This window comes from Genypterus blacodes, unplaced genomic scaffold (genome assembly GCF_046128005.1).
Source record: "Genypterus blacodes isolate CSIRO-AG114 ecotype Tasmania unplaced genomic scaffold, CSIRO-AGI_Gbla_v1 ptg000067l_1, whole genome shotgun sequence".
In the NCBI taxonomy this organism is placed as follows: domain Eukaryota; kingdom Metazoa; phylum Chordata; class Actinopteri; order Ophidiiformes; family Ophidiidae; genus Genypterus; species Genypterus blacodes.
In genome coordinates, this window is record NW_027466879.1 from 3,701,974 (window position 1) to 3,712,812 (window position 10,839).

The window sequence follows — 10,839 nt, forward strand, 5'->3', positions numbered from 1 at the left end:
GGAGATTCAACCATGATGGGACCGTGGAGCCCTTTCACACCGTTTCCCTCTGTATTGTATGGTTGACATGAGAGAATATAATCTACAGCCAGGACGGAGAGAGAGAGAGAGAGAGAGAGAGTGATGAGTGTTCCGCTCCGCTGGCTGCTCACTATCAGAACTTATGGCGGTTCAGTTCATCCTCAGACGACTCCTGCTTCATATCGGTTCAGGGTCAATTCAGAAAAGCCATCTCTCACTCAAATAGTTCTCGTGTCACACAGATCCTCTCCTGGCTGCAGCTCGGGTGTGTTGGATCCGACCCGGAAACAAAGTCACTAACTGATTTATGTGTTGTGCTCTGTAGAGCTGCTGCTGCTTCTGCTGCTGCTGAGGCATAGAGGGACTGAACGCTGTTTGACTTCCTGTGAAAGCTGAGCTGGTTCATCAGTCAGCACCACCGGGGGAGGAAGATCCCGTATATGAATGTGATTATTGTTCTGCCTTTGTTGTTTCGGCCCCACCAGACACTTTTCAGACCTAATTTGCCAACGTACAGTTAACAATCGACAGTTGGGGATCCTTTATTTCTGTACCGTATTCAGATGAAAGAAACTAAGACAAAGGCACTCAGGAGAGCATACAAGACGGCCACAGTCTGTCTGCTATAAAGACATTCTGCCTTAAGGAGAAAGATGAAACAATCCTGTTAAAAGAGTCATTTAAGGGCTTGGTTTTTATGTTTTTAACCCTTTATAAAGACAGACAGCACATAAACACAGCAAAGCCCACAGTTGTTGTAGCCATTCAGCCAATGACAGCACAGGGAGTTATGATTTCATTCATTTGTAGGTGTAAACATGTCTATTAGAAGCCCTTTTGTGACCGACAAGCCTTCAGTCTTCTGCCTACAACTCAGATTTGTCCAGACAGAGTGAAACACGGCCGACTCATCCAGTCTGCAGCAGCACAGGTGCCTCGGTGTAACTTTGTGTTCATGCAGGACTCACGGAGGAAGAAGGTGTCAGCCGATTGAGTTGCCTCCTCTCAATTTTTCCTTCAGTTATGTTAAACCTCCAGACTTCAGGCCTCGTTGAAGCGGACATTCTGCGAGTGAAGGAAAAGCATGAATAATAGATTATTCACCCACAGGAGAAAAGGAGGAAGGAGGCGAGTCAGAGCGGAGAGGAAGGAGGGAGGGAGCTGATTAAAACGGATAGATTTAATGCCACTACTTCCTGTTTAAAACTTCGATAAAAATGTAGTGGGGGGGGGGGGGGGGGGGGGGGGGGGGAATATTACTCCTTTGATTGAACAAGTGTAGTGAGCTGGGATAAATGAACATTTACACAGACTGACGTGAGGAAACTCAGAAATCATGGATGGTTTCTGCTGCAGAACAGGGAAATTAGAGTCTTCATTGTGTTTCACATAAGCACCTGAACTCATCATTCATATTCAGCCAGCTAAAGTGGAGTGTGTGCTGTTTTCCACTGTTCCACCGCTTTTTTCCCCCGTTTCTGTAAACCATCAGTGTCTACAGCTGTTTGCTCTTGAAATCTGCTGCTGATGGAATTCTCCCGCTGGCCGTTGGGCGGTTGATGGTTGATGTGCGTCAGAAATATCCTCAAACCCGTCTCAGCTTATTCCGGCTGATCTATAATGTTACAATACAGTTTAGTACGCAAAGAGAATCAAGATGTAAACGTTCCTTGCAAACGTTCCTGACATGAATACTTTAGTCTGGGACATGGTGAGAGCACTGAGGCGTGTTTACTAAATAGACATTCTGATTGGTCGCTGCGCTGTCTGGTCCAGTTTGACCACACATGCCTTGTTGTGAGGGTTGTGACACTGACGGTTGACAAAGGGCAGCGAGTTCGCAAAGAGGCAACTAGCAGAAGGGAAACGTCTCTTATTTATTCTCTCTGGCTGATTCTTTCCTCAGCCACCTTCCCGATTGTGCTATTCTCTGTCTCCTTGTTACCGGATGACTTCTTTCTCTGTCTGCACACCTCCCCTCCCCCCCTCCCCCCTCACTCCCCCCCTACTCTCCCTCTCAGGCTTTGATCTTGCCAGTCGTAGCACAGAGGTTGACAGTGATGCTGCATGGCGGTTCTCTGCCTATTAACGTCTTAACTCTTGGCCCCGGCTTGTGCAGCAGCAGAGCCTACTGAGACCTCATTTCCTCATGGCGCACACTAACTAATGACAGGAACCCCGGACACCGTAATCACCAGCGTACAGAATGAGGTACATTCAAATGAGGTGAGGAACAGATTTGGGAAACTCAACACAAACTGATATGAATGCGGTGACGGTAATAACGGGCGCAATGTTTCCACCGTCGCTGCCAAAATCGACTTATTTTTTGTTTTGGTAGCTAATGCAGATTACGCACAAGCCGACACGATGTAATCTGTTGGATGAGGGATTAGTTTGCAGCGTGGCACAGAGGTAGGAAACATTCCACCTGATTGAAAGTGACAGGATTTCTCCAAACGACAAATAAATCCCCGGGTAGAAATATTGGAAATGTGACTTTTTTTGCTGGTAAATGACATCATCGCTGCTCGTGATAAATGGCAGCACTTTTCATATAACAGTCAAACTAAACATGGAGATAAAGATAAATATCCCACTTTGCCACGTAGCGACAATGCAATGCTCTCCCGGTTTTGGCATAAGAATGAATATCAAAACACACAAGTTCATCATAATAGGGAGGAATGTGAGAGGTAGAAGTTAGAGAGGAGAGTGACGCTCGGCAACAGTGACCGTGGGAGATATGTATGGAGAAACTTCAGCCAATTGGAAACATTCCTCAAATACCTTGCTGCATACAAATCCTTGCATAATCAGAGCAGCTTTGTCTTGTTTGTTCATTTAAAATTCATGCCGTTTGGATTGCATAACCTGAAGAGAGAGACGCTGAAGGCAGAGAGGAAACTCAAGCAGAATTTCGGCATTTAGAAACATTTTTGTCTCTTTTGTTGTCAAAATGTGTTCAAAGCAGAAGCAAATTCCATTTTTTTGTTGTTGTTGTTGCCTTTTTTTCAAGGTAACACAACAAGTCACATGGTATTATGCAGCAGGAACAGCTCAGTCAGTGGAGGCTAGTGTGTGTGCAAACTTTAACAAGTGCAGCCGCACACTGGGAACTCAGCACGGCACATTCCGTCCTCTATTCGTCTCCGGGAAATGTCTCCTAATCTCTCCCCTCCAGCCTCGTCTCTGTCTCTTACGCTCATATATGCTTACTCTGCATCTGTGATTAGAAGATGATTAGGCAGAAGTGTGATGCTCTTTTTAGTAAATGAACTCATTGTACGCGGCGCTTGTTCTTTTGAAGGATGCCGAGGAGTTAAAAGGCTGCTGATATCCAATTCAATCTCATATCGGTCGGCGTTATGTTTTTAATTGTTTAACCGTGACCACAAGTTCATTTGCACAAACCAACTGGGTGGCACAGAGGGACAGAGGGAAGGGACAGATGATCAATGAAGTGTAAACTTCACTTAAACCTGGGCACTGAAGGGATGAGAGATGAGTTGAGTGGAGACGTCTTGTTTTTAAATGCACCTGTGGAGAGTTCTGTTTGTTTACCCTCATGTGTCATCCTTACACTTCCTCTGACACTAATGTTATGTGATATGATGTAAAGGTGACAGTTTCTTCCCTTTTACTCTCCTCTCCAGCCTTTCTATTCATCGTTCTCTCTCTCTTGCTGCGGCTTAATGGCTCAATTACCGTTCCTCACACTCAGGCTTCAGAAAGTGAGTAAAAAGCGAGTGGAATTTCTTGACAATGTCAGCAAAGAGATGCTTTTAATTTTCTCTTCTTCCTCCTCCTCCTCCTCCTCTCAGTCTGTCTGTGTTGGCTCAGCTCAGTGGTTTCTGTGTTGGCTGAGCTGCGGATCAATGCAGTGAACTGGGTGCTGAATAAATGGGGAAGCTAACATCTTCTGAATGGACGAATGAGACGATCAATTAATGTTAATGCTGATATCATCCAAACATGCGCTGTGTGTGTAATTTGCATTCGAATGTCCTCTTATAGACTTATCGGTCTCAACCTTGCTATTGATCTGTGTTCCAGTTTCATATCTTCTCTGTTTTTTCCTCCATACCTTCATCTTCACTTCTTCTCTTCCTCTCTTCCTCTCTCTATGATCCTCTCTTTCCCTGAGTGCTCACTCGGAGCCTTGAGCCTCAGGGATCTGCACAACTTGATTGTGTTTTGATGTTCTGGTGGAACTTACAAGTGCACTCAGCACTCAAGACCCATAACATACTTTTTCAAGACCCTTTACCCACAGGAGAGGAAAAAAAAGAGAGAGTATTTACTATTAACTCTGCTCAGTGCCGAGTGTTCGGTCTCAGAGCCGCAGCAGAACACACACAGAACCCAGCTTAACCACACAAGGTCAGACAAAGGCTCTGTCTAATCTGTGAACTGTTGATCATGTGAGCAAAGAGCCCCAGACAGACATGAACACATTTCAACATTGAGTAATATGGGATTATTCATTCATTTACACTTTTTTCATTAATTTACAACCTCTCAACCCCAATTTAAGAGCTCTAATGTCACTCTAATTTATCTTTTATGATGATATTTAATGCTTATTTATAATTCCTTATATTCTCATTTGACCTAAAATGCAAAGTTTAAGTTAATTTGGTGTTTTATGAAATTAGTTGCAGTTCTTTTTTATTTTCCCCCCTTTTCCATGTCCTTCTATATTTCCTTTTAATGATGATGTATTAAACATACTGGAGCAAGTGTCACCCCGCTCACCTCTACCCAACACCCCTGACCTCTGACCCCTGACCCTTGACCCTCCTTCCTCCCGTCCTGCCCCTTCTGCCCCAATTAGTATAATAATATGAATGTGGAATGAATCAAGCTGGGATGAAGTCATAGTTTAATAAGGAATGACTTGGCTGATGTCTGCCCATCGTCCGATGATTGTTTGAAATGAGACACACATAACACACACACATCCTCACTGTGTCTTCATGGAAGTAAGGTCTGTGGCGGTGGGGGTCTGTGAAGGTCTCAGTGAGTTCTTCTTCTTCTTCTTCTTCTGTTTCTCTTCCAAACCTATAAGGGCCAGCAGGGTTTTCCCTTTTGAGATCTTCTTCATTGTGACCTCAAAGTAGTTGAAGACAGAACATGTGTAGAATAAAGCAGTTGTGGGCTGTAGTGATGGCTCAGTGGGGAAGCATGTGTGTCTCCATGTGGCCTCAGGCTGCTGTAATGTAGGAAACATAAAAATTGCAAACCAGAATATTTACCTGTTGCCTAGGGCGACTCATGGCAGCAATGATACGGCCATACGCATCATCAATGCACAGAAGCACTGCTTAGTTTACCTTGTTAATTAATGCATTATTAATGTTTCTATGAATTAATTTATATTAATGTTTACGGCAATAATTTGTTGCATCATTTGAAAGTTATTGAGATCGACAGCAACTTTGAGGAATAGAATCAGTGTGAGTCAAAAGTCTTGATGATGAAAGATGGGTATGCCTTTAACCCTTTCCCTGTGTGTCTGTGTGTGTGTGTGTGTGTGTGTGTGTGTGTGTGTGTGTGTGTGTGTGTGTGTGTGTGTGTGTGTGTGTGTGTGTGTGTGTGTGTGTGTGTGTGTGTGTGTGTGTGTTTGTTTGTTTGTTTGTTTGTTTGTGTCACATAGATCATGTCACAGTACTATATTTCAAAACATTTGCAATGCTCTAAGTGTAAAAAGTGACAGCGATCCTCTCCTCCTGTCCCTAAGCACTCTGATTCTGTTGGAACTGGCCAGTTGTCTTGGCCTGACCTGGCTCCACCTATAGAATACTAAACACGCTCACTCTCTCTGCCTTGCACTTGGTGGTTGTGCTTAACCGGGCGTGTAGACAGATAGATTCAACTTGACCCAAACATGTTACAGAAGTAAGGGAACTTCAGGACCTATGGGTTTGTCTTAGCGGATTCTATTGGTGTCTCACACACACACACACACACACACACACACACACACACACAGACAGATATATATATAATATGTCATCTGTAGTTATTTTGTATTGATATTAAGGTGACTTATCTGTAGTAAGTGTGTTTGGTTGAATATAGGGGGAATCGTTCCCACTGCAGTTGTTTCAGTGTAAAACAGCTGTGATGAATGATTGGAGCGGCAGTGTGGCTGATTCATTCTCGTCGTGTCTACACTCTCTCCCGTTAACAAGCACTAAGAGGCACAAATTGGTGAGGCCAACAAGGAGAAGCACTTCTTCACATTTATGAACAACAAACTGGAAATTAACATTTAATTCCATTATTTCTCAGCTGTTTTCTTAGAGCTGTGTCTAATTTCACGTCTCTCTCTAGTGTTTGCAAACCTTTACTCTGTTGTTTGTTTGTTGTCAGCCTTATGTATTTTCCCAACGCTACTTAAAACTGAGGAATGTCAGTGTTTTCAAAGCGACGGCAGCAGAAATATATCAGTGACTGAAGAAATAAGAATGTCAAACCCCTGCTGGCAACGAGCTTTCATGCAGCTACAGAGCCGATCCAATACAAACTCATGCACAGCCTCACGTGTTGTTGTTGCTGTGCCTCATTTATTATGCACAGCCAGTTTAAATGAATAATGCAGGTGACTAAATGCTTCTACAAAACTAGTTCAATTATCATCATGAATAATGAAATTATTATTAAAAGGTGCTTGGAGATTTTGGGCACGTAGAGAGGAATCATCACTCTGTCAGATCTGTAAACAGGCAGCTTTTACTCACAATCTGCAAACTTTCTATTGTCAGACACGGAGGAGAGCGATACAAAGTTTTTTTTGCATTCATACAGGAACAAATTCTACACTTGTTCAAGATAATTGATGCGTCTGGCTTCTTTGCTGTCAAAATGAAAAGTAGCTTAAATTAGTTCAGCGCAGAACACAAAACCACAAAACTGTGCAAAGAAACTCAGGCATCAGCATGTCTGCAAACCAAGGCTCACATTTAGATTTATGGAGAGATGGTTTGCATATTTTGGTGGAAAGTGTCTTTACCAAAACATAGTTCATCCTAATTTAATGGCTGCATAAAGCTTTAATGTTCCTGTATCGCGTATTGTGAGCGCTAATCCGCACTTTGTCCACTTGCATGTCCATGGCTCATTAGATACAACAAAGAAATTAGAGAGTTTTTGATTCATCAACGGCTCTCAATGTTCCAACTAAAGTCAGTCTGTCCATCTATTTTCCATTTTCATGTCTGAGAGGGATCATTGTGTAAAAGCAAACACCCTGACAGCCCCTGCTAATGTGCTGCCCCTCCATTTCTTAACTTTAAGTTCACATTATGTCATCAGGGTAACCATATGAGCATTGATTGATAGGCAAATTATCGTTATTCTCCAGTTTACTTGTCGAGGCATCACACACAGACTATTTGATGTCACCATCTGTCAGCTGATTGGTGTGGAGTGATGCTGAACTATTTCCAAAACCAGAATTTTGACTAGCAAACAGGAAGTACATCATCTCTAGAGGTATACATAATTTTTCCAACTAAACCTCAGGAGCTTGTAAGTTATAATCACTGAACTCAACACAAAAGCAGTTAATGTGCAGAAAAAACAAAATAACGACTTCAGAACATCACCGACCCTGCTCACTAACTTATGTGTCTGGCTCAGAACTTATCAATCAACCCTTTTAGCAGTTACACACCTCCAGACTGAAACAGTTTCGACAAAGCTAAACTCCTAGATTCCATTGCGAAAGTGCCATTACGACATTCAAATGAATTAATCTTAATGAACGTAATGCATAATATATGTATATCAACAAAACACTAATCAGACTTTTTAAAGTGCAATTTCTGTAACCTTTTTAGAAACACAAAAACTAATCAATATCTGATGTGTTCTTACATCATTATGCATCATTAGATATTCAAATTCAACATTAAAATGCATCATTGCGACCAATTTGAGAGGTGATATTTCATTTCACAAGTGCATTTTAAGCCTTTATCAAATCAGCCAGACAGCAACAAGACAAAGTTTAAGATAGGATAATAATAATAATGTAAGAAGAGCTGAATTAAAAATATTGTGAAATCCAATTAAAGTGAATTTATACGTCAAACTAAGCAACCATAAGACAGCATGTTGAATAAGAAATAAAGTATTGTGACAGGGAGACTGAGCCAGCTGTACCATCAATCTGAACATCTTACTGCTGTGCTAGACAATTGAGATTAATTGTCGAGTGGTAATGAGGTGAGGAGATGGAAGACACAGTGAGTTAAATGAGCCTCTAGACTTTAATGAGATCAGTCATATGACAAAAGAGTGTATGCAACAAAATACCAAAAGGTGTTGGAGTGGACCAGGGAAGGTCAGAGGTGAAGAGGATGTAAATATAGTGACAGCCCAGAGAAGCCCCTCCTGTGCATGCCAGATATGATTGACACCGACTCTGAGATGCCCCCTGTGGTGGTCAGTGGTATTATCTTGTGTTAATAGGTTTTTCCCAACAGTAGGGGGCGCCAGAGAGCTCGTGTTTTGAGCATTGATCGCAGCATTTGATATCATGCAGTCAACTAACACACACAACTAAGGTCAATGGCAGAATAAAGGGCAGCAGTAAATACCGTTCTTCAAAGTTTGTCATTTAGTTCCACGCCACCCAGCTCCTTTGAGAAAATCGCTTTTGATTGTAAAACCCAACATCAGGAGTGAAATCTAGCGAGCTCAGAGTTGTGACATGGATAGAAATGTGGTGATGTGAGAGAGACGCCTCAGTCTCACCTTCACGTTGGCCAGACTTTAAACCTTATCTCAACCCTAACAGAGAAAGAGAGATCAGTGCTGGCATGGGAGCTTTTTAAGAAGTTGGCAGTCTTTATTTTGGTTTCCAGCTGAATACACAGTGCAGGTTGAAGGTTTGCCAAGATCAAAATTAGAAAAGTAAAAGCCAGCAGCTCGTCTTATTTTTCTGATGTTATTGCAATAAGAGAGTCTACTTCAATGCCAGTATCCCTTTTACTAATGCAACATGCTGGTTGAGTCATGCCAGCTATGAGTCGCTCATGGCAAAGACGAATCAATCTACCGCCTTGGGCCCCAGTCTTTACCTGAGGGCCCTACAGCCAGTTTGTTTTTCTCTTAGGCATCAGATTTGCTGAGATGGTGAAGCTCCACATCATTACAGGGATAAAGCTACAAAAGTAAGATCTGCACTCTGTATGAACTTCACTTCAACTTTTAATCCAACCTAATATATATATAATATATTAGTATAACAAATACAGATGTAGAGAGGTAGAACAATTCATCTACAGCATAAAAATATAAAAATAATGATGTCCATTGTAAAACACAACAGAACACAAATGTTACTATGCTATGGATTAAAAGTGAAGTTTGTGACCACACACACAGCACTTCTGACAGAGAATATAATCAAAAGTGTGTTCAGACCTGTAGTTAAAGCTAAATGCCTTTGAAGGGCACGAAGACTTTAACCACCCACCAATCACAGTGGATCCAACATCCCACTGGGCCCTCTTTGACACAGCGTCAATCCAATTCCTAAACCACAAATCTGGGCCTCCCCTCCTGCCACCCGGATCGATCGTGTCAACAGGTGTGGAAAGTATGATCATGCATTTATCGAAAAACCCTCTTCAAAGCTGGAGAACAAAGGAAATCAGCTCAGTAGGAAGCAGGAGTGAGAGGATTGCTGTGTGTGTGTTTGTGTGTGATTTATGATATGTCACCTTCTCTTTGGACTGGACACGCAGGGGTGACTTTCTTTCTTGTGAAAGGTGATAAAGATACAGTTTATATATGAAAAGAAAGCTCCTGTGCTTATAGAGTCATGAAACGGAGAAAATCAAATGTATTCACAGTAACCAAGATGTGAGCAATTAATTAGATTCAGTCAATCGTGCGGTTTCTAACTGATAATCCACCGATATGAACACATCAGCCAGTATGTTCACGTACAAAATAATGTTTACCATAAAACCCTCATTAGGGTCCTGCTCTGAGGACCGCAGCCTCGTTCAGATTACACACACTGATTTCCCATCTGATTACACTGCGATTATGTACGTCCACACAGTAAATCATAAAGAAACGGAGGTAACCCTTCATCTTGCACCTACAGTAGATGAGGCCATGTGAATTGATCTATTTCGGCATGTAAACACTTCTGCATGCATCAAGAGGTGGACTCCCCTCACCCTTAGTCAGAGAACAGCGGCGTCCTGTTAATTCTGTCAATGTACACGTCTTGAGTCCTATTGGGACGGTACATGTCTCCCAGGAGGACGCTCCTCTGTGATGCAGCTCCTTTTTTCAGATGGTAATTAAAATCACAGAGGACGAGTGAGTTTCGTCCTCTGTCACACCGCCTCAGTACATTTACCCAAGTTGCTTTAACTTATTTTTGTCTTTTACCTTAATTTAAGACCTGTGCAGTGTTTAAAGGAGCAATTATTTTAGTTAGAGTTATTTTAATTGACAGAGCTGGGATCATGGATTTCTTCAACCTTATTAAATACAGTCCATGTTGCATGATGTGGGTACAGGAGCATCAGCTAGAGGAGCTTCATGCAGAGCTCACCTGTTGCTGTCAGTGTGATTTTTCCCATTGATTCATCATTTATTATCTCTCCACCCGGTCTGGGGAATTTTGGGGTCCGCCCCCCTACGAACCTCAGAGATTCCACTTCAGATGGTATTTAAATGAGAGGTGAGATCGCGGCAAGACAGAATTTATTTCTGTACGGAAAGTTCTCCAAGGCCCGTGGGAGAGGAGCACAGACATTGTGTAATCGGACTGTAATCGTCATC